Raw genomic sequence first — 21,361 nt, forward strand, 5'->3', positions numbered from 1 at the left:
ATTTCCCAGAATTGCGCTATTCACGACAAGTCTAAAGCGCAAGCGGCGGTAAGGGGTTCGGATGTGTATTTTATCTCTCTTCGTCGAATTTCTTCTTTCTTAACGTCGTTGGCTGGGTTCCATTTTCATTTCGTGTTCCTCCACCCTTCTTTCTATATAAACGCATTTGATCATGAATATGAACTAACGAACTCGCATAGTTGATTATGGAGATGGATATTAGATAATGCCCGCTTTTATATAGTTAATTTTTAGCCAAATAAGTTAACCTTTTGTCGAAATAAGAAGATGATAAGACTGATTCGAGATGAGAGATGCTTTCCCGGCGAATGATGTGGGTAAACATTTCTCGGGATTCCCACTGAGTTAAAAACTTCATTTTTTCCGACTTTTTGATCTCCGACTCGGGGATAATCCTCAGGGCTAATTATTGATAACAACCCGAATAATGTCGTAGATGGAAAAGTCGGCACAAATAGAATTTTAACCCGGTAGGAATCCCGGGATAAGTTTACCTTTACTTTTTAGTCAGTTAGCCATCACACTAGTCACCATAACTTTTTATATTAGAATATGATTACATTTGGTAAAAGGAGATGAAATTTCCCATTAATTAATGTCATAATAGATCCATTCCTTTCTCCTACTTTTTACACGCCGCTCATATTTCACTATTTCTTTCTATTTTCTTCTCCCTTGAATAAAAAATATACTTCTCTGTTTTTCTCATATTCTCTTTTCGCCTCCCTTTGCTTCCCAAAAATTCTCATTTCTTTCGTTCCTCCTTTTTCTCTCCTCATATTTCCGCTCAGGTTCTTCGAAGCCATCTCCTTCCTGTAATTAAACTCTTCGGGACTATGGGCTCCGTTTCTAGTTAATGGCCAAGGATTTCACGCTTTTCTATCTTCAGATTTCACGGAGATTCGTGCCATAGCTATTTTGGCAAAATCGCTTATGATTCAGTGATCAAAGTTTCTGCTATAATCTTATATTCACTGGAATTTCTTTAGTTAAATACTTTAAATGACAATTTAACCTCTCCCTTTCACTCGTCTACTGAACCGTTAGGTTGGCGGCATTTTCTCCTCTTATCGGTTGTCTTTTCATTGACAGATCCTTAACTAGTCGGTTAGATCGTCCATACTTTACATACGTAAAGAATTCCTTACTTGGCCTTTCCCCTTTTCCTCTATCCCACCTTCAATTAAGTTGGTACATCACTCTGAGTGTCCTCGCTCGTGCTTAAGGAGCTTTTCTGTTCTCCATTCTAATATTTTCAACTTTTGATGGTTCTCCTATATCGCCGCAAGCACTTTTTTGTCGGTTAATTTGCTTCCCACCTTATTCCAAAAATCCTGCGCTACAACCACATTTCAAAGTTCAGCAGTTTATATTTATCCCTCCCAGTTCCAAGGATAAGTAACTTGTAACAACAGGCTGCTTAAAAATTTAAGGGAATGAAAGTTACTCACGAGTTTCTTGAATTCATGCTCGTATTCTTGAAGACAATCGCGGAAAGGGGTCCTGAGTATAAGCACCCTCCTAACCACCATCCAATTGTAAGTATTATAATTTTAGCATCATTTTAGAGTTTTCACTATGGTATTTATGAAAAGAGACTCCTTAAATTTATCTTAAATAAAAAAATCTTTAATTTGAAGAGAAATGATAAGAAATTACAATATCTATAATATCATTTTTCATTTGATCTCTGATAGGGTTGTAGACGTTAGTGTCGCATTAAAGATGCAGTGTTTCAGACGAATAAAGATAACGATGAATGCCGTAGTTAAACGGAGAGGAAAATCTTTCATCAGTTATGGCCAATAAATTAAGTGTTCGGAAGTTAATTATGTAGTTAGACTAAGTGAATACGAATTAAAGTAAACAGTTGTTTCATTCGCAACCCTCAAGTTTTGTTTCACGATTTTAAGTAAAAAAAAGCATGCACCGATACTTCTTTTCTACCCGGTAGTTGTGTTTCGACGGCTAGCGCGGAGGGCTGTAATTCTGACGGCAGAGCGTTTAAGACCACGTACAGCTATTATACTCTATCACTTGAAAAGATATTTTCCATGCTCTGATTCTATGCCAACAGGTTTATTGAAGTTAAAAAAAAAATATGATAGAAAAATTATTTAAGCTGCATAAATGTTGTTAAGATTCGCTCTCTATGAATTCTTTCCACGCAAGGCCATGAGCGGTGCTTGTGCGAAGCACGCGGTACGCCGCGGCGCCGCGTTGCGGTTCAAGGGGCGCGAAAACCGCCCGCCATCACTTGGTTTTACTACGAAAAAATCCAAGGGGTGCAAGTTGGAGCAAGATTTTTTCTTTTCCCACTTCAGCATAACTCCTAATGAGAAAACACCAGTAGTGGCGTCAGTAGCGGCAAGCAGTGAATTACCTCTTTTATCCAAGCTCACTCACTCACTCAGTGGTTCAACACAGAGGTGGGTATTGTTTGGTGAAGGTAGAGCTCATCCCAAACTAAGATACAGTCCAGTGAATACCATACATTCGGGATAGCGGGGCCGATTCCCAGGCCCGGAACTAGGGTGGGGTAGAAGAGCTTGCCAAAGGTTCACAATATTTGGCGGGATATATTCGCTTGTTTATGCTAACACTTTACTTATTCAATTCACAATAATCATTAATTTATAATTTATTAAACGATAATATAAATATAACTTCTTAATAGTAAACATATGGTGTGTAATTTCAACTACCGCATCCCATAATGATAGCTTACAGATTTATTATATTTAAATGGTGAAGAGGGGGACGAAGGGAGCGAGGGGTAATCAGGGGTGTGGGCGATCTTTGCCCTCCCTGCCCTATTGAAAATTCTCTCTAGGAATTTTTTTCCTATAGTAATTTGACAATGGGAACTCAACCATTTTCCTATAGGAAAAAAAATTCCTATACAAAATCAATTTTCCTATAGGAATACGCAAAAATGTAGAACGTTTAAGGATTTTGTGTGTCATCCTTGAGCAGGGGCCTTGCACAGCTTCTCAGTATTCTTCTAATATTAGTGTTCTAATTGAAGTTCAAGTACCGCTGAGGCGAATACAGTGATTGAATGATAAAGCACCGATATTTATAATTGCAAAACCAGGAAAGTGTCATCGAGAGCTAACTTTGGTCGATTGATTGTAAATTCCTATAGGAAATCGATTGTAAATTCCTATAGGAAATTCTATTTCCTATAGGAATTTACATAATACCTATTTCTTAAAACCCTAGGGTTTTAAGAATTTTAGGGTTTTACCATATTATCTTCAAAAATTAAGGATTCACCACAATAATATTTTACTTTTAATCATCTAAAAGAATAACACTGTCGATAAATATCCTTAAAAGTATCAAGTTTTTTAGTATCTCCCATTGCATGGGGAAAGAACTTTAAAATATTTCATTAAAATCGTGTGCTTCAGATTTCAGGGACAATTTTTTGATTTTTGGTGGGCTGTGAAAATTGTACATGTTGTTTTCAAAAAAACTATCACGTTTCACATGCCCTGAACTTTTTAAATGTTTCATTCCAGACTCAAAATGCTCCAAAATTGGTTTTGAATCCACATTATTTCAAAATGCATTATATTGTTTATGGAGCAATAAATACATTATTTTTTTTAATGAAAAAATCTGAAGTATGATTTTTGTTCAGCTTTTAACAATTTCAGCCCACTGAGCACCGAAGGGTGGAAGGCAAGTGTGTAGCTTTCCCAAGGTTAAGAATACTCGGCTAAGATATAAGGGAAGATAATAATATATCTTCCCTGGTTTATACTAATACCTTCTTATTTGCCATACCTTACGGTAAGTTCAAAATGTTTTTTCCTGTGAAAAATGAGAAATAAAGCATCCCACATTTATTGCTGACTGGTCAAATTATTATTTTACATTTATATCTTACATTTGACTGCACTGATAATTCATCCGAAGAGATACTGCTACAGATAATTTACTTGTAACCTCTCTAATTATAATGCTTTCCTTCAATGATTATCTAATTCCTTAAAGTTCGTCTGAAAATGCTAAGCATTGACTACATACATCGAAATGGTGGGACTCTCACAGCCCCCACCATCGCCTACTCTAATTGCGCTCTCTTTCTCTTTGCAGGTTTTTCTTCAAGCAAGGGTTCAAGGGAGCCATAGATTTGGAGATAAAATAATAAGCAAAAGTTATTGAATATCTTATAGCCGAGCAACTATACTTACAGCTATTAAATTTAATAAAATATATATCTGAACAACTATTTTAATTTAAAGAATGATCGTAGGCTTTGCCGGCGTATAGAATCATGGTAGGTTACTTAGTAATGCCAATGGGTCACGTTCTCCAATTCCATCTTGGCCGAGATGGAGTTGGAGAACCCTACCCAGTGGAATTCCAAAGTAACCTTCCATGTTTTAATTTACTTCATGGTGATAACCTATTACTATCCACTACCAACATTCATACAGAAAAAAATATTGAAGCCCTTGATGCTCACGAGCAGTTTGATGGTAGTGTGTCAATGCAAAGTGGAGTTGAGAGTAAACAGTCTGGAGAACGCGTAACGGAACCACCTGAAGACTACAGCTGTTACATTCAGGCACTCCAGCTAAAACCGGTGTTGCAAACATCCCTGTAGTGATCAGTGTTCTTGCTCAGCATTAACAAACAAAGGAGTGGCTGGAATCGCTGTAAACTTCAACTGGTGAGTTTTCTCTCCTCACAATCGGGAACTGCCTTCTGCTTCTCAACCTTTCAGGCTCTAAATTCTGTGCAGCTGGATCTGGATACTGTTCACTTGCAGCCCAATAGAGTCAAAGAAAAATAAAAAATTCTGGAGGAAAAGGTGCAATGGTCTATTTTTAGCTAGGAAGCCAGTAGATGGCTCATTCAAATTAGGTATGTATTTGTAAGCTGTTTCAATATCTAACAAAGCCGCCGAACTTGGTGAAAATGGAACCAATGAGAAATATTTTGCCTTTTTCAATTATGCTGATGCAAACTCGATTACATACAGGATTGTTGATGGGAAAATTTTAATTCCAAACTTTTAACTGAAAAGAAAAATTTAAACTTGATACGGAGGCTTTAGAGCAAAAAGATAAAAAGATGTAGTTTACAATTTTCAGGTAAGAATGTGACAAGGATCAAGAAGGTATGGTGGCTGAAGTGCTGGTTTCCCACCCATATGGCCAGGGTTCAAATCCTGGCAGAGGCAAAGATTTTTCAGAGGATTTTTCATGCGCAATCTCTGCTTGAATGCTTTATGGAGGGCGCTTCAAGTGCAGCACTCCATCTGTCGGATTGGACAATAAGCTGTGTTCCTCAAGGCGCCTTTTGTTACAGTCTGGCCGCCGAGAGTTGTCCAACGACTTTTAGAAGGGTAGAGTTCGGAGTAGGGGCAAGGTTGCCAGGTAAGAAAGGGAAATGCCCACCTCACATGTAAACAAAAGGGTTCCGTGAAGGAAGGAGCCAGATGGGACGACGAGCGTGAAGGACACAAAGGAAGAATTCTTTATTTTGGTGATTCGAAGAAAGGGCTTGTTTTGGTGACTCAGGCTTATTTCAGTACTTCATATGCATGTGACAATGTCGTATGACTAGGTGAGGATGTGAGTTGCGTTTGGGGGACAGCGATTGGCTGCAAACCATGCTGGCGCAAGGTTCTCCGCCCCTCCTTTTGAACTTCCATCGGACAACTCTTGCCGGCTGAACTGTAGGGGTAAGATGGGTTTCTCTCTCCACCCTTACCTCATGGTGCAAATGCAGTCGGTCGCCACATCCAAATACCAAGCCTCACTCAACTATCAGGATCTTCAGCACTCATATCTCATAAAAAAATGTGAGTTATAGTGTTAATGCTATGCAATCCTTGTGCATCCTGATATTCTCTGGAGGGTGCATCTCTTACTATTAATATACACTAGATCATTACTTCCGTGCATGATATCTTAGTTTTGTCATTGTATTCAGCTGTTAGTATGTAGCATCGACAGTGATAAGTGCACTATGTGTGTGACATTGGTTGAAAATAGACTGAAACACTCAATATGACAGGTTTGCCTTATTGAGTGTTTCAGTCTACGATATAGTCAGCATAAGACATTTAGCACCACACACAGTCTTCCTCTTCAGTGCCATATCCTTCTTCACTTTCGTTTGATTTTTTTCCGATTTGAGAGAATGATGGTGAGCACAGAAAGAGAAACTCGATTTTTTTAGCAACTACTGTCTTGCTAATTTTTTTACTCTTCAGCTTATCTTACAATGTTGTGCTGCATTGGAACATGGGCAAAACCCACTTGAAACACGCGCCCCCGGTGAAGAACGCGTCACCACGTGACCCTCCCCACTCCACCGGAACGCTCCCCTCATCTCCTCACCTTCCCCACTCCAGCCCGCTGCCTTCCCCTCACACCACGTGATTTCCCCACTCCCGCTTTTAATTGCGCACCTGCCCTCACACCCCGACCGCACACCTGCACAGCGAACGCGTCACCTCGTGACCAAGCGGAGCACCCTCATTGGACGGAGGGAGGCCAGGGTTGGATATAAAAGACGCTGCCCGGGCCATGGAAGGCAGTCGGGGTTGAGGAGGCCGAAGCTAGGACTAAGAGCGAGCATATCCTCATAGTTCCTACCACAGGCCCTCAATCGGCCGGATGCCCCGTAAACTGCGGGTGGACCGGCGCCGCACTCTGCCGGATGCCCCGTAAACTGCGGGTGGACCGGCGCCGCACTCGCACCCTCCGCGAGGAGCGCGCACGCAGTCCCCGAGGGTCCTCTCCCCGGACACCGCCGCCCGCCTGAGGTTATCACCCGCGGAAGCAGACGGAGCACGAGGCCCACGAACCCGCCGTAGCGCCTGGAGCCGCCGCCAACGCCGGAACCCCCGCCAGAGCTGTTGCGGATCCACGCAGATCCCCAGAGAGGCAGTTCCGGACAGAGCCGGACCCAGCCACGCGGAAGCAGCAGCCGCGGACCTCGCCCGACCTTACCGGCACCCCCTGTAACTTTCTGAACGCAATAAACACACCCCCCGGGTGTTTTAACATTCCTATCCCGGCCTTTATTTTCCTCAGCGCCATGATTACCCGATCCCAGGTCTCCCTCGCAACCGAGAATGTCGCTGGAGCCGCGACAACAATGAAATGCACCTGCTTGATTTTGTCGATTTGGATCGATCCATCTTCTGTGCAATTAACACAACTTGTAACAATTGCAAATAACTGTTAATCATCACTGTCTCAAGTTTTCAGAGCTAACCGAGGAGGTCACCTTCGCACTGGTGAATTTAAGACTACTGCGGTTACCATCAGTCCCTTCAGTTTCCAGAATAGCGCTGAGTTTCATGTGACTGAAATTGTTTTCTAGAAGTAGGCATACATTACTGGTAGTTTCGTGCTCACTTTCAGAAAATTTCCTTTGCAGGCATTCAGTTTTGTAATGTCAACAATATCACAATGAAACGAGCTAAGTGAAAAATGGGTGAGTAGAGAGTGGAGATGAAGCCATCCCTAGGCCTGAACTTAATAGAAGAAGGGATGGTAAGATAGGCAGGGGAGTGTATTCAAGGGATGGTAGGTGGGGGAAGGTAAGGGGGGACTGTGAGCAGCAGTGCGTAAGAGGGACAGAGGAGGGGGTAGGCATCAAGGAAAAGGCAAGCAGGTGGAGACAAGAGCGGGTGCTAGGGAACTGCAGGGGAGGAAGGGTCTAAAGTGATCGGAGGCAGGGTAGGTTTTAGGGTATAGGATAGTAAGTGGGAAGGGTGGAAGGGGAGAGCTTAAAGTGACAGGGTATGGTGCTTGCTGGGTAGGATGCATGGGGCTCTGCAGTCTCTTACTTTTACAGGGTGGAGGTGGATGAAAAGGAGGAGGAACAGATGAAATGGAGAATGACAAGTCAAACTTTCTTCTCTTCCACATCTCCAGTAGCTCTTTTCTGAATGTTTCATTAGCCCCTGCAAAGCTTCTTACTCATGATGTTAATGTGCCTGTATCTAAATTCAGTCACTCATGCAAAACATTGTATTGACATCAAGAGCTGGGCATCAATTTCTCTTTTGAAAGGAGATAGTTTATGATTTCATCCCTTTTTGCATGTTTTATCATAGGATAGCTACAGTATAGTGACTCAGACGACGGAATGGATAATTATTATCAGGCCAAAGTAGTACGAATGGTTTGAAGCAGCTCTCCACTGCAGAGCGTTTCTACGTAACTGTCATACTAGGGTTCAAAAACTCAATTTGAGGTAAATGGACCGTTCAAAGTCCTAACATGGTGTAAATATTCCAAATTTTAATAATCCGTACTTGTTTCTACCAACACTCCAACCATTTTTTACAAAAACGCCACGGAATTGAGCTCTCGTTTCATATGAGCAAATGATTCCGTTTACAGAGCCATTCTATTATTGAAGATTTCGCTACTAAGATGCAATTTTTCTACAAAAATTTCCAGTTAACCATCCTCCCCAATCATGACTGTGTCTTACCAATCCATTTCATCAATACCTGAAAGTGAAATGTTCACGCAGAGGAATGAAACGCAACAGTGCGTCGTTTTGGTGTCAGTCAGTGACGATTGACATACATTTTTTCCGCTGACCAAAATCCAGGGATACAAGATTTATATCGTCCATCATAAGGATGAAAAATCAGAATAAAGATATTCCCCAGTATTCACAGTTTTTGTTCCTAAGCGCCGTCACTGACTGACATTTTAACTTATGGTATTGCTCAATCCTATTGCGTGCGCTTCATTTCCCCCGACTGGTACACTAAATTCGTGGCGTAATATTTTCCTCAAGTAATAATGTTATACCAGTTTTATTTTCTTGGGTAAATTATTTGTTTATAAAGCTGAGTATTTTTTTTTGTCAATTGTTGACATCAGCATGCCGCGTATCACCGTCACCTTCATTGTCGTCGGTACGGTACGTTTGTTGTGAAAGCGGGACATAGGAGCAGAATGATTGTTGAGATCTGAAATCCTTAATTGTAACATATGTCAGGATTCATTAAGATGGCAAAGACGGGAGCAGAGAGAGAGAGCCCGAGCATCGTGAGAGGAAAAAGCAAAGCGGTGAATGCGAGGAATTAAAAAGGAAGAATAGAGAGCGGCATTGAGATCGTAACAGATCATGGCAAGGGTGGTGTTGATGTAGTTTGGGGCAAAGGCAAAAACATGACCTGGGAAGCTTTTAAGTCGGGTTCTCCTGTAATAAATGCAGTGCAAGTGCACAATTAAAACAGCGAGCAAATAAAATTTGCAGAGATCCCTGAACATGGCATTTCTGCCTCCAATGAAATACTGGACTAACAGTATGGCACGGCATTTAACCCATACAGAACACACTCTTTGTTCACATGTGGAGTTAGTTGCTACATATAAATATAATTAAGATGTCTCCTTACACAATAGATCACAGAGCTAGGCGTACTCACCATTTTAAGCGAGAGTTTAGAAATCAAAGCAAAATTACTGGAGGAAATAATGCATACAATGTGTTTATGTTTCAGTGAAGAGTTCAGTTTCAGAGTGCCAGGAATTTAGCTCGTGGGGAGGGGTCCAATACAGGGGAAAAATGTTTTGAAAACAGGGTACTAGGTAGAGGGTTTTAAACTAATTGTAACACTTTTTTATGAAGGAAAATAATTGTGTTTTTATATTTCGGGGGGGCGGGGTTCGGACCCCCTGGACATACCCTCTGGCTTCGTCACTGTTATGTTTCTTTTATATGAGTTTCTGTGTTCAACATATATATTTTGCAATGCTCATTCTATGAAAAAGAAAAGTTAACAAGCACCACATCACATGAGTCAGTCAGTGACAAAGTCCTGTCAGTCAGTGACACTCCATTATTATGATCAAAGAGAGGAAACCATTACTTACGCAAAGTCACGATTTCGCATACGTTTGGGCAACACCTAGAACTATTTTACGTATTTCGTGGATTTTCTTTGTCATGCATAATTTCAGAGCAATGCGAAGAAATGTGACAATGTCACAAAACGGAGTTTCATTTTTGTCAGTCAGTGACGACGACTTTGAAGTTTAAAATCTCCGGTTCTAAAGGGGTTACAGGGTGGTACCAAAGCCAGTTTATGTTTTACTAACTTACTTTGGGAGGAATCCTCCAGGAAGTTCCTACGTTGATTTGTACTAAGTCAAAGGAGAAATATATGAACAAAAACTGGGTGTAACAGTCAGTCAGTGACGCATAGAAACGCTCTCCATTATAAAATGATCTCTTCATTTGTTCGTATTTATTTTCCTTTACATTGTAATTTTGAGAAAACTTGAAAAATTTATAAACTTATTTAATTAAAAGAGTCTTGTGGAAAGAGAATATTAGAATCCCATCCATACATTTAATGTTATTTAGGATACTTTGGCCGGATTCTGAAGCCTCACTGGTTAATTTTGGATTTCAAACACCTTTATTAGATTTCAAAAGATTATCTTCATTAGATTTCAAACACATTTGCCGCTAAAAAAGACAAAAACATCATATACATGCATCGAAAAAAACTCAATCAATATAAATCACAAAAAGTAATCAATCAAAGGACAAACACTGCCATTCAATCTCCGGAATGCTTGGAGGAATTTGGGAGCCCAAGGTAATTTTGTCACTTCACATATAATTTTTTGGTTTTTTCCCAGCGAACAATTGCAGTGAAGTTTTCTCAGGTTTCACACCGGGTCAGGTCCTCCATTTCTCCTTCCAACGTTTCGATGAACAACTCACCCATCGTCTTCAGGGATTCAGGAATTCAATACCAATTCCTCATAGTCTCGGGGTATACCGTATAAGCGCGTGTAAGAGGCGCACCTTTTTTCCCAGACATTGCAGCCGAAAATGGGGGTGCGCCTCTTACACAAACTTCTTATCTTCCCCCCCTCCCCTTCACCGGTCGCAAGTCCAAGGGGAACTGAGTGGCCTTGGTTTTCAGCCTGAGTCAGTCATCTGAAACCCTGGGTCAAAATCAAGCGGCAGGCAGGGGAGTTTCTCCCTTAGTGACGTATTTTTAAAATGCTCCTGTTTGAATTTCTTGCAAGCACCTTCACGTCAGGTCAAGCCGTCACGTCACTACCCCAGAGGTGAACATTGAAAAGATCGCGCGGGGTGATTCGCTCCGGAGCGCGCGCTAAATGTATTGCCACGAGTGGGCATCCCGCGGCATTTATACTGCATATAGTAATATTGGTGTCAAAACCTGCGGTTTAAAAAATTCGAACGAGTGTGGTCATTGTTGGACTTAATGGTGGATAGAAGAAATCGGATATGCTTATAAGTGAAGAGCGCTGAAGGAGAGGTCGAGGGGAAGGAGCGCGCTCCCTCCCCTCTGTATTTCAAGCTACGAAGCTATGAGCGAAGGAGCAAGGGAAGAACACGTCCGATCTTGCATGTGACGTCGTTGCCTTTAAAGCGAAGGGGCGAAGGCGCAGCAATGTGATATACGCAGTTTGCGTTGCCTGAAGTTTCCAGTCCGTCTCGTCTTATTTGAATGCGCTTATGCCACGCTTGTTTCTTCCGAAATTGTGCTGTTTGGACTATGTTGAATATTAGTAGTTTTGTTTTAGCTATAAATCTTTGTGTCAATCAATTAGAGCTCAAAAAACTTAAATGCTGTCAGATATACGTCGCGTTAGGTCTACAGTCGGATCCGGATTTAACGTCTTCGCATTTAACGTTTTTCCGCATTTAGCGTTTATTTTTTTGGGTCATGATTCATTCCCTACTAGGACAATGTAAAAATTATCCGTATTTAGTGTTTCCGCATTTTGCGTTTTTCCGCATTTATGGTCGTAAAAATTTGTCCCGCTCAAGATTTTTTTGCCCGATTTAACGTTTTTTCATGACGGTACATCCAAATCTTCGAATTTATGCTCATCAACAAGAACAGTCTCATGAAAGTTTACCAAGAGTCGATAGAATCTACCGGGGAACGCTTCTTCAACTGCTTTCTTCCTCGAGCGCAGCGCTGCGACCTTCAACTCGCAAGCTGGGAGATTTGTCTTCTCGTAATGTTTCGCTCCCCTTCTCATCCAAACACCAGGCACTTTTTGTATCAGATCCGATCTAATGGAGCAAAGTCATCCCTTAATAACCTCGAACTACCTTATCCTTCTTGAACTTGACTTCGATGATACGTGACGACTGATGACACGAGTTATCCTCCGAGGGCCGCTACAATAATGGTTTTCTCGTTATGTTTTCAATTGATGGCTTATGCCCCTTTCAACTCTACTACGTACGGGCAGTCGATTATTAGCCCAAAATTTTTTCAGTCGGCTACACTCTCTGTTCAAAAGAGGAGGCCCAATATCAATTGCGCAGTTCACTAGAAGATTCTTTCTATAATTCATTCCAAGGTCAGTTTCCACGGAGGAACAGCGAAAGAGCAGAGGAAGTGTTTCCCCTGTCATGACCGTGAGTGAGAGCATTCTTTCCCTACGGAACAACATTATTTTACATCGTAATTTAGATATCCCGGAGCCAATTTATCGACATGCGGCTGGTTGATATCGCTGTCGATTCAAAAATATTTATCTGGTGCTAATTAATGTCAAAAGAGAATGACAATCGGAGTTTTGACGAACTATCACGGTCCATGACTCTAAATAAATCGCTCATACTAGAAAAAAAAATCACCGCATACTCACGGAAGAATAGATGAGCGCGGAAAAATACGAAAATCCGGCAGGTATCCCTTGGTGGTTGACTTCGACATCATAACCCTGCCAAACTCCAGAGGCACTGACAATTTTTCGGATGATATCCAGTTCTGTTGAAGATTAAACCTTTTCACTTAACAGAGTTTAGCTAATCGTTATTCAAAGTCCAACCAAATTTTATTAAAAGCTGCCGAGAAACAAGGCGAGTCAAGGTGATCAGCGCACCGCGTAAGCAACTTCTCCCGGCTCCATTCGACCTGCATAAGGCCGCGGATATATGACAACGAATCTGGTGTTATCATCGAGTTGAATCGCCATCGACTTGTACGCATACTAGAAATAAGATTCTACTTTCTTGGATGACCTCGAAATCCAAAATGTGCGCATAGGAGGCTTTTTAAAGGCTCATAAATCCCTTGTTTCGCCGAGGCAACAGAAAACGTTAAGTTGGCAAAATTCCAGAAAACCTCCCTTTTACTAGATATTCGGTAGTTGAGGATTCGGGATTAGCGATCTTCTGCTGTCCCTTTATTTCACTCATTCCTCATGATTTTTCGAGTACCTACTTACACCTTTTCTTATTATATTAGAAATGCTATAGTCACCTACATGTCACTTTTACAGAAAAAATTCTAAATTTCATCGAGACCACTGAAATATTCATAAAAATGGAATCACTAATGTCCATAATAATAATCCCTGTGGGAATGCTTTTAAGTTGATGTTTATTAGAATTTTCTTAAAATATTTCATTAAAACAATTGTCATCCTCTCATTACTTATTTTTGCTACCCATTTTTTTAGCTGATTCCTGAAAAGTATTATCCAACCTTCATAGGGCAGAGAACATTTTATTAAAGAATTTTTTGCTGCATTCAGCACCTTTTAGTTACTTAAAATAATATTTTTTTTCATAAAAAGCCATTCCAGTCATTACAGACCGTAAAACCTGAAAAAAATGGCAGGTCCTCATTTAGTGTTTTTCCGCATTTAGTGTTTTAAATTTTGTCCCCGCTGAAAAACCTTATATCAGGATTCTACTGTAATTGTTTTTAGAACCTCGTGCGTATCATACAATTTCTGAAATATATCGAGATATCTTCGAGCTCAGAAGGCGATTTACCTAGCATTTGACCTCCAAAAACTCGGAGAATTGAACCTGGTAGACCGAAAAAGGTCAGTTGGTGAAATGGGGTAGGGATGAAACACGTTTCCATTGTTCCCCTGTAACTTGATATTTTCCTGTGGAGTCTCGGATAGGAAAAAAACGGCAGAGGCATTGGCTGATGGAGAGCCGAGTGTAGTTCCGTTAGGCCCCTTGCACACACACCGATTTTGGATTGCCGGCGAAGCGATGCTTGCAGACATGCCGGATTTTTACCGGTCAAACGATAAGTTGCTATGTTTTTTAGCCGACGCCGGCGATCCACAGTGACAATGGCCGGCAGCTAACCGGCATTTTGCCGGTGCCGGCGTGTGGTCGGTACGCGTGCAAGCTCCAATGCTCTCCCATTGTTCACTATTGGAATGTGGACGGCCGATATTTTACCGGCCGTCCAAAATCGGTGTGTGTGCAAGGGGCCTTAAATCTACGACGTGGTTATTATCCTACGGCGCTGAGATTGCCCCGATTGTTGTCCAAGCTCTTGGGAAGGTTCATGCTATGTGCCTGTCATGTTTTGCCTTAAAATTTTCCGCGGCTGCAATTCTATAGCAATACTCCTGAGAGAGCTATTAAACAAAATTGTTCGTGAGTACGACAAGCAACGTAGGGCGACGGCGTATGCGAAGAGAGGATCGGAACTCTTCCTACTCCCTCTTATGCCGCCGCAGCTATCAAAATTTCCTCTTTCAAATAGTACTGAAAGAGGACATTTCGATAACTGTCGAAATTCCAGGCATACGTCTGCAACACCGCATGATAGGATAAAAAAAATGTCGCAAAATTTTTTTTCTTTATAGCGTCGATTCTCAAAAGAGGGGTGCGCCTCTTACACACGCTTATACGGTATATACATAATTCTGAGGTTGAGGGCGGTTCAGCGTCTCCTGATTGGCTGCCAGTCCCCTCGTATTTTTAGGAGGTGGTCCCATATATGGCTTAAATTATAGCCACAGTCTCTATTGTCACTTCACATTTTCACTTCTCCTTTTCCACACTGAAATGTGCTGTTTGTGTTTTTTGGGCCCTTCCGTGGCCCTCCTAAAAGTGGTGGCTCGCAGGCAAACTGTTCCCTTCTTACACTTATGGAAGAGCTGCATAACTAAGACCACGTTCGCCATATGAAATGACATGTTAGCAATGCAGTTAGAATCCCTGACCAGGAGAAGAAAGATTTTATTTTATTCATGGATTTCATTTTCACTCTTGACATTAATTTTAACCCATTTTTATACTGCCTGAACATTTAAACGTCTTGTTAAATGATGCCGCTGGATTTCAACATGATTATACACCGCTCTTCACCAATACAAGTTAACTCACACCTAATGTATATTGATGTCCGATATATATGCTCACAATCATCAAACACTCATCAATTTTGCAGCTCAGGTGAGTAGAGTTAAAAAGTTTTGCATTGCATTTGTAATGAAGTCCATCAACTAATGAAGTATAATGACCCAGATTGTCATTAATCGCAGCACTTCCTCAATCATAACAAAAATGTAGAACTATCGCATCTACCAGGGACAGCTTGATAGAAATCAAATTCACAAAAGGTGGATCAAAAATGACAATGGCTTGTCATCATTTAAATGAAATTAAGCATAATGGCGCTTTACAGAATATTTTGCAACTGTATATAGGTTAATTCCTGAATAAATAATATCTTAAAAACTTCTCTTTTTGGCTTTGAATTCATCTCCATGAAAAGTGATCCCAGGGAAAACATACTTTTCCACTGCCTCTTTCCCTCCGAATTGATGCAACAGTTTCTTATCATCTTCCCATTGTCATGACCATCCGGCATCAAACACATCCATGTGTTAAACACAAACTCCTTGGCAGCTGAATGATGCCACCGAGGGTTGATATCTTCCTGAATACTGCCAATTAACTGGAGGTAATGAGTGAGTTACCACGATTCCACAGAAATGAAGCTTATTATAGGATGTTGCGGGGATACTAAAGTATCTCGGAGTGAAGAAATAACCATAATTGATATCCACAGAGCATGAAGAGAACTTAAACTAAGAGCAATTATTATAACATAGGATAATGTGTATCCACCAAAATGCCATTGCTCATCCGTGGAACTTCGTACATATCAAAGTTCTTTCTGTAACAGCCAGTACTGGGACTGAGGCATGTAAGTTCCTAATAACATTGCTGTTATTTTAGATTGGATTAGCCTTTTTGTCAGGAAAGAACAATTGCCTAGAAAAAACAAGAACTTCAACTTAAGGTTGTTTACATTAAGGAGAGTCTACTGTACCACTCAAAGGATTGTCTCACAAATGAGTGCTTGAATTGTTTGCCCTTAGTATGGGTGACAAGTTTCAAGTATCTCATAATAATCCTGGATGAGTGTTTAAATGGCAACAACATTTTGATTATGTCGCAAACACTGTGAGGCAAACTATATCCAATGTTTATTTCATACGGAACAAATGCCCGACTTATTTTTGCAAACTCATTTATAACACTAGTTTATACCAGACTAAGCTTCAGGGTACACATTATCTTGGAACGAAACTTATAAAAATTTTGTAAGATCCATTGCTGATCAGCAAAAAAGATTTTTTAGAGTGATTCTAAAAAATATCAGCCTAGAAGGTTCCTTTACCTTAATTTGTGGTGTACTTTTGCTCCCCTTAACACGTTCACTGCAGCGTGCGACACAGTGTCGCGTGGCAAGTTTGTTTCTCCCGGCGGGCGTCGACAGTGCGTCGCTGTTGACTGCTTTACTTTTTTAGTGCTCGTATTGGTTTCGCTTGCAGCGAATTTATTTCCGATGCATTCTCAGCCCTCAGAAAGGTCGACAGATAGTTCCGGTGGTTTCCGTTGTGAGTTTAGAGTTTTTTGTTGCCGGCCAAGATACTCATTTTCTAAGGTGGGTTAATTGGCTCCTGAATTTTTTTTCGGATTTTATTACCGCATGTATTCTATTTAGATACATTTCACTTGGTGGACATTAATTTGTATTTAATTTCATCCTTTTTGCCCGTATCATGTATCATTTTTGTATCTTATAACGTCTTTGCGCTTAATGTTTACAATATTTTTCGTAGAGGTGTTTTTTGGACATCGATACAAAATGTGTCAATGTGGTGTACCCGACCTTCAAAGGCCCGACCTTTTTTGCCAAGGAGAAAAATTAAGTTCAGTGTTTGCTCTGATCCCGTCAAGACCAAAGGATATTACCGGCGGTAGTCGTCTTGTTTTTTTTCTTTCCTGCTCAGTCCACTTTTTCAACGGTAAGTTCTCCTTCTTTTCTTATAAATATTTGGTGTGATTTGATAAACTTATATAGGATATCATGATATCTTTTTGCAACGAGTAATAATGAAGTATTATTCTGTATATTTGAACTCATTAAATTAAGGATTCATTACATTGGATTATTTTTCAATGATTTTTTAGACATGGATCAACCAAAAAATGGCGTCAAACGGCATTTATTTAATTCCTTGAACTTTTATGACGAGCCATCTCCCGTTGATCCTGGCACTTCCTCTGCACTGACGTCGCCTGGACCCTCATCAAGTGGCCTGCTGTTCTGATCTACCTTCACCCAAGAAAAAAAATCCCTTGGGCTGGTCAAAAAGCAGTGGACAGACGAGAAGCTACTCGATGCGTTGCAGAATTCTGACAGGGAGGAGGATCTCAATTCTGATTCGGAATCCAGCCCAGTGGAATACACCGATGAAGATGAGGATGATGATGATCATGAAGAAGAGGCAGGTGATGTTGATTTTTTTCCAAATGCAACTCCACCTATTGCCGTAACAACCGTGATGTCAGCTAGCCCACCAGCCATACCATCTCCTAGGAGTCAAGTGTCCCAAAATCACGGTGCAGCTGTTGTAAATGTACCACCAGCTGCAGCAGGGCAACCATTAATATCCACTTGGTGTCAAAACGCGCATCCTTCCGCACAAATTCGTTTTTCAGGAAATTCTGGGTTGAAAATAATTCCTCAAGGAAATAAACCTCTAGATCATTTTTATTTGTTATTTTCTGATCAAATATTTGATTTAATATTGCAGCAGACAAATTTGCAGGCACAAAATTTGCCATCTAAGAATGTTTCACCTAAAGCACAAGATAAATGGATGGAAAGACATCATTATGATTTTGAGGTTTTCTTGGGTTTGCTTAATCTTTCTGGTGATATTCATGTACCCAGTTTTGCACATAATTGGATGAAAAATTCGGTGTATAACTTTCCTATTTTCCGAAATGCCATGGAGCGCGACAAATTTTTACTTATTCTTAGAACTCTTCACTTTGTGAGAAATCCTCAGCAAGGTGAGCCTAAACCGTCAGACCCACTTTTCAAAATCATCCCATTGGTAGAGTTATTTCATCAAAGAATGTCAGACCTTTATTACCCCTCTAAAGAGTTGAGCATAGATGAGTCAATATTGTTATTGCGGGTATGCCTTTTCTTCAGGCAATATATCCAGAATAAGAGGCACAAATATGGCATCAAACTATACATGTTGACACAGCCTAATGTTCTTTTATTGAAATTTAGAATATATTGTGGTTCGGCTGATAAGGTAGTAGGTGGATCGGGCCGTGTTGAAAAGGTCGTGAAACACCTTATAAAAGATCACTTAGATGTAGGCCATGCAATATATATGGATAACTATTATTCTGGGGTTGGTGTAACAGCTTACTGTCTTGATCGTAAAACATACGTAACAGGAACTTTGAAGGCGAACCGGAAAGGTAACCCATCAGATTTAGTGCAAAAAAAAGTTGAAGCCTGGTAATGTAAAAGCAACTTACTCTAATAATGGCATCTGTGTTCTCAAATGGCGAGACAAATGTGACGTTCTAATTGTGTCCTCATAGGTTGGCGCCCGTATGTCTGAACACAAATCCCGCTCTGGTAAGGTTACTCAAAAACCTGAGGCTGTCCTAAAATATAACAAGTGTATGGGAGGGGTCGACAGATGTGACCAATTATTAGCATACTACCCCTGTGAAAGAAAAACTCTTCGCTGGTATGCCAAAGTTGGCGTTCACATATTCCATGTTATACTTAACAATGCCTTTATACTGTATAATATTTTCAGCAATAATGAAAAACTGACTCTCTTGCAATTTCGGGATAGTGTGATTCAATCACTGATTTATCAACATCGTCCACCTCCAGAATCATGGGCAGAAGATCCCAAGTCAAAAAACATCCATATTTCGAAAGAAGTTCCCCGGAATGAAAAAAAGAAAAATAAGAAAGAGATGTATCATCTGTAAAAATGTAAATATGCCGATAGAGTCGAGCTATTACTGCGATCTATGTCCAGGCAAATCAGGATTATGTCTTGAAAGCTGTTTTGCACGATTTCATGGCTATTTGACTGTACTGATATTTTTACATATTCCTCTTTGTAAAAAACATCTTACCCATTTGAAATTTATAATTATACATTTGTCTCTTGTAAGAATGTGTTCATAAGGATGGTGAAATAAATATTTATGTTTCGGGAAAGTATACTTGGTTTCAATGTCCACTAGTAATGGATGGTAAAAATGTGTAATGTTACTGTAAAATTGATTTGGATCTTAACTATATATCTTTAGTTTACAATAAACATAACTTTTTGATCTGACATGAATAAAGAGAGAATCTGACAAAGTAACATTATTTGGAAAATCCAACCGAGGAAATGGGTTTTTTACATTTTACGCTTTTTCAATAATTTATATTTCATGTGCAAATTTTTATTTGGTTGTGTGTGTGCGAGTAACCTAGATTAACTATTTTAAAGCGATACACTGGTGTATTCCTGTTGTTATATGAGATATATTTTGCATGTGCCCAAAAATCTACGTGCTTTTGGCGGTGATCTACGCACACATAATCGTTCGCCACTCTCGAATGCTTGCGCAAGCATAAAAATGACTAGCACTAAAATAATCTATAATTATGGAGCCCGTATACAAATTCTTAGGAAACTGGATAAATACAAAACCTGCCACAAATACAGTATGTCATAGCGAATGTCAACAAGCAGGAATTCCCGTGAATTGCGGGACTGCATAAGCACAGCCTATTCTAGGGGCTTTCGTACGGCGGCAGTCGACACTGTGTCGCAAGTCGTTTTATTTTATAAACAATGTCCAAAATGCAAAAAAGTATTTAGATATAGTTTCTATATGTCAAAAAGAGAATATTTAAGAAATAAAACATTTCAGCCATCGGGGAGGCTAAAGAAATTTAGCCCAGCAGTGAATGTGTTAAGACATCCTTTTATTCACAAAGTTTTACATCGATCTTTTTCAGAAGTGTGTAGAAATACCGGATTATTATTGTAAAACCATGCTTTCATCACCCCAGGAAGAGCTCATATTTCTTTACCCAATCCTAACCTTACACTATGTAAATGTTGTTTCTTGCTTATAGGCCAAAAAGGGTAAAATGCAATACCAGATTCATGACTGAAACCTTAAGATCTTAACTTAATTATGAAAAATACAACCTTGGTTCTTTATAAGGCAAAGTATGGAGGATATGTTTCTTTGATGTAATACCATGTAATATATGTATGTACTGTCAATTCAAATGTTATGTCTAAAAATGTGCGCATGACCTTTTTATAAATGATGGTAGTCATAAAACATTTTCTCCTTAATGGCTACCTAAAGTTACTCCATTATGTGCGTAATCAAGTTCCTATACAGCACCTTTTTTTCTATTTTTGGAGTAATAAAAAAATTTGTTTATTTATACATACATGCATTTAGTCACATATATTCTGTGTATTATTGATGTAATACAGATGTAATACAAAATCTATTTATCTGGGTACCTTATAATGAGTGATTGTCTACGTTGTAAGCTAAAATGTGAGCTCCTGAGTTCTATAAAATGTGCATTTAATCAAGTATGTGAGTGTATAATATCTACTGTAGACTCAAAATACCCAAAGCAATCAACAAAGACTGAGATGCACATCATTCCCACCATTTGCAACCTCAAAAGGTCAACTCATCAACAGCATCAAATTCAGCAATTTGCATACTTTTAACTAGAGAATATCTGATTGATCCCTAGAGATTGTCATTAGAAAGGCATAGGTAAAGCGGCCCATGGACGGTCAGTGCTGCACGCCGTGCGCTGCACATACGTGCAATGCTGGATGAAAAATCCTCATGTGTGGCATACAACATGCGCCGCACGGCGGGTCTGAAATCTGGACAAGTCAGAAATTTTCAGCACAACGAGCATTGCATGACAGGCCATCAGTCATATGTATGGATTATTGTGAGGCAGATCTGCGAGAGTGATTGTGGTGATAGGTCAGTTGTGACTGCTTTCTTGATACTTGTTTGTGACTGCACTTTTCCTGGAATCAGAACTGACTCCTACGTATTTACGTTGGTATTATTATTTCTTGCCTAACTTTAACGAAGCCTACAGAAGTCATCGCTGGATGAGGTTGATAAAATCAAAGGAGTACTACAACAAACAATTGGGTTGTTTTCTTTAAGTTCC

The 21,361-nt window shown here is 40.1% G+C and overlaps 1 non-coding gene across 1 annotated transcript; it reads right to left on the reverse strand.

Annotated features, from left to right (window-relative positions):
- Positions 1-2,952: 2,952 nt before the first annotated feature.
- Positions 2,953-3,054, reverse strand: LOC124166154. Its single transcript, XR_006866419.1, has one exon. It is a non-coding gene; the product is annotated as a U6 spliceosomal RNA (small nuclear RNA).
- Positions 3,055-21,361: the final 18,307 nt, after the last annotated feature.

Source organism: Ischnura elegans, chromosome 9 (assembly GCF_921293095.1).
Source record: "Ischnura elegans chromosome 9, ioIscEleg1.1, whole genome shotgun sequence".
In the NCBI taxonomy this organism is placed as follows: domain Eukaryota; kingdom Metazoa; phylum Arthropoda; class Insecta; order Odonata; family Coenagrionidae; genus Ischnura; species Ischnura elegans.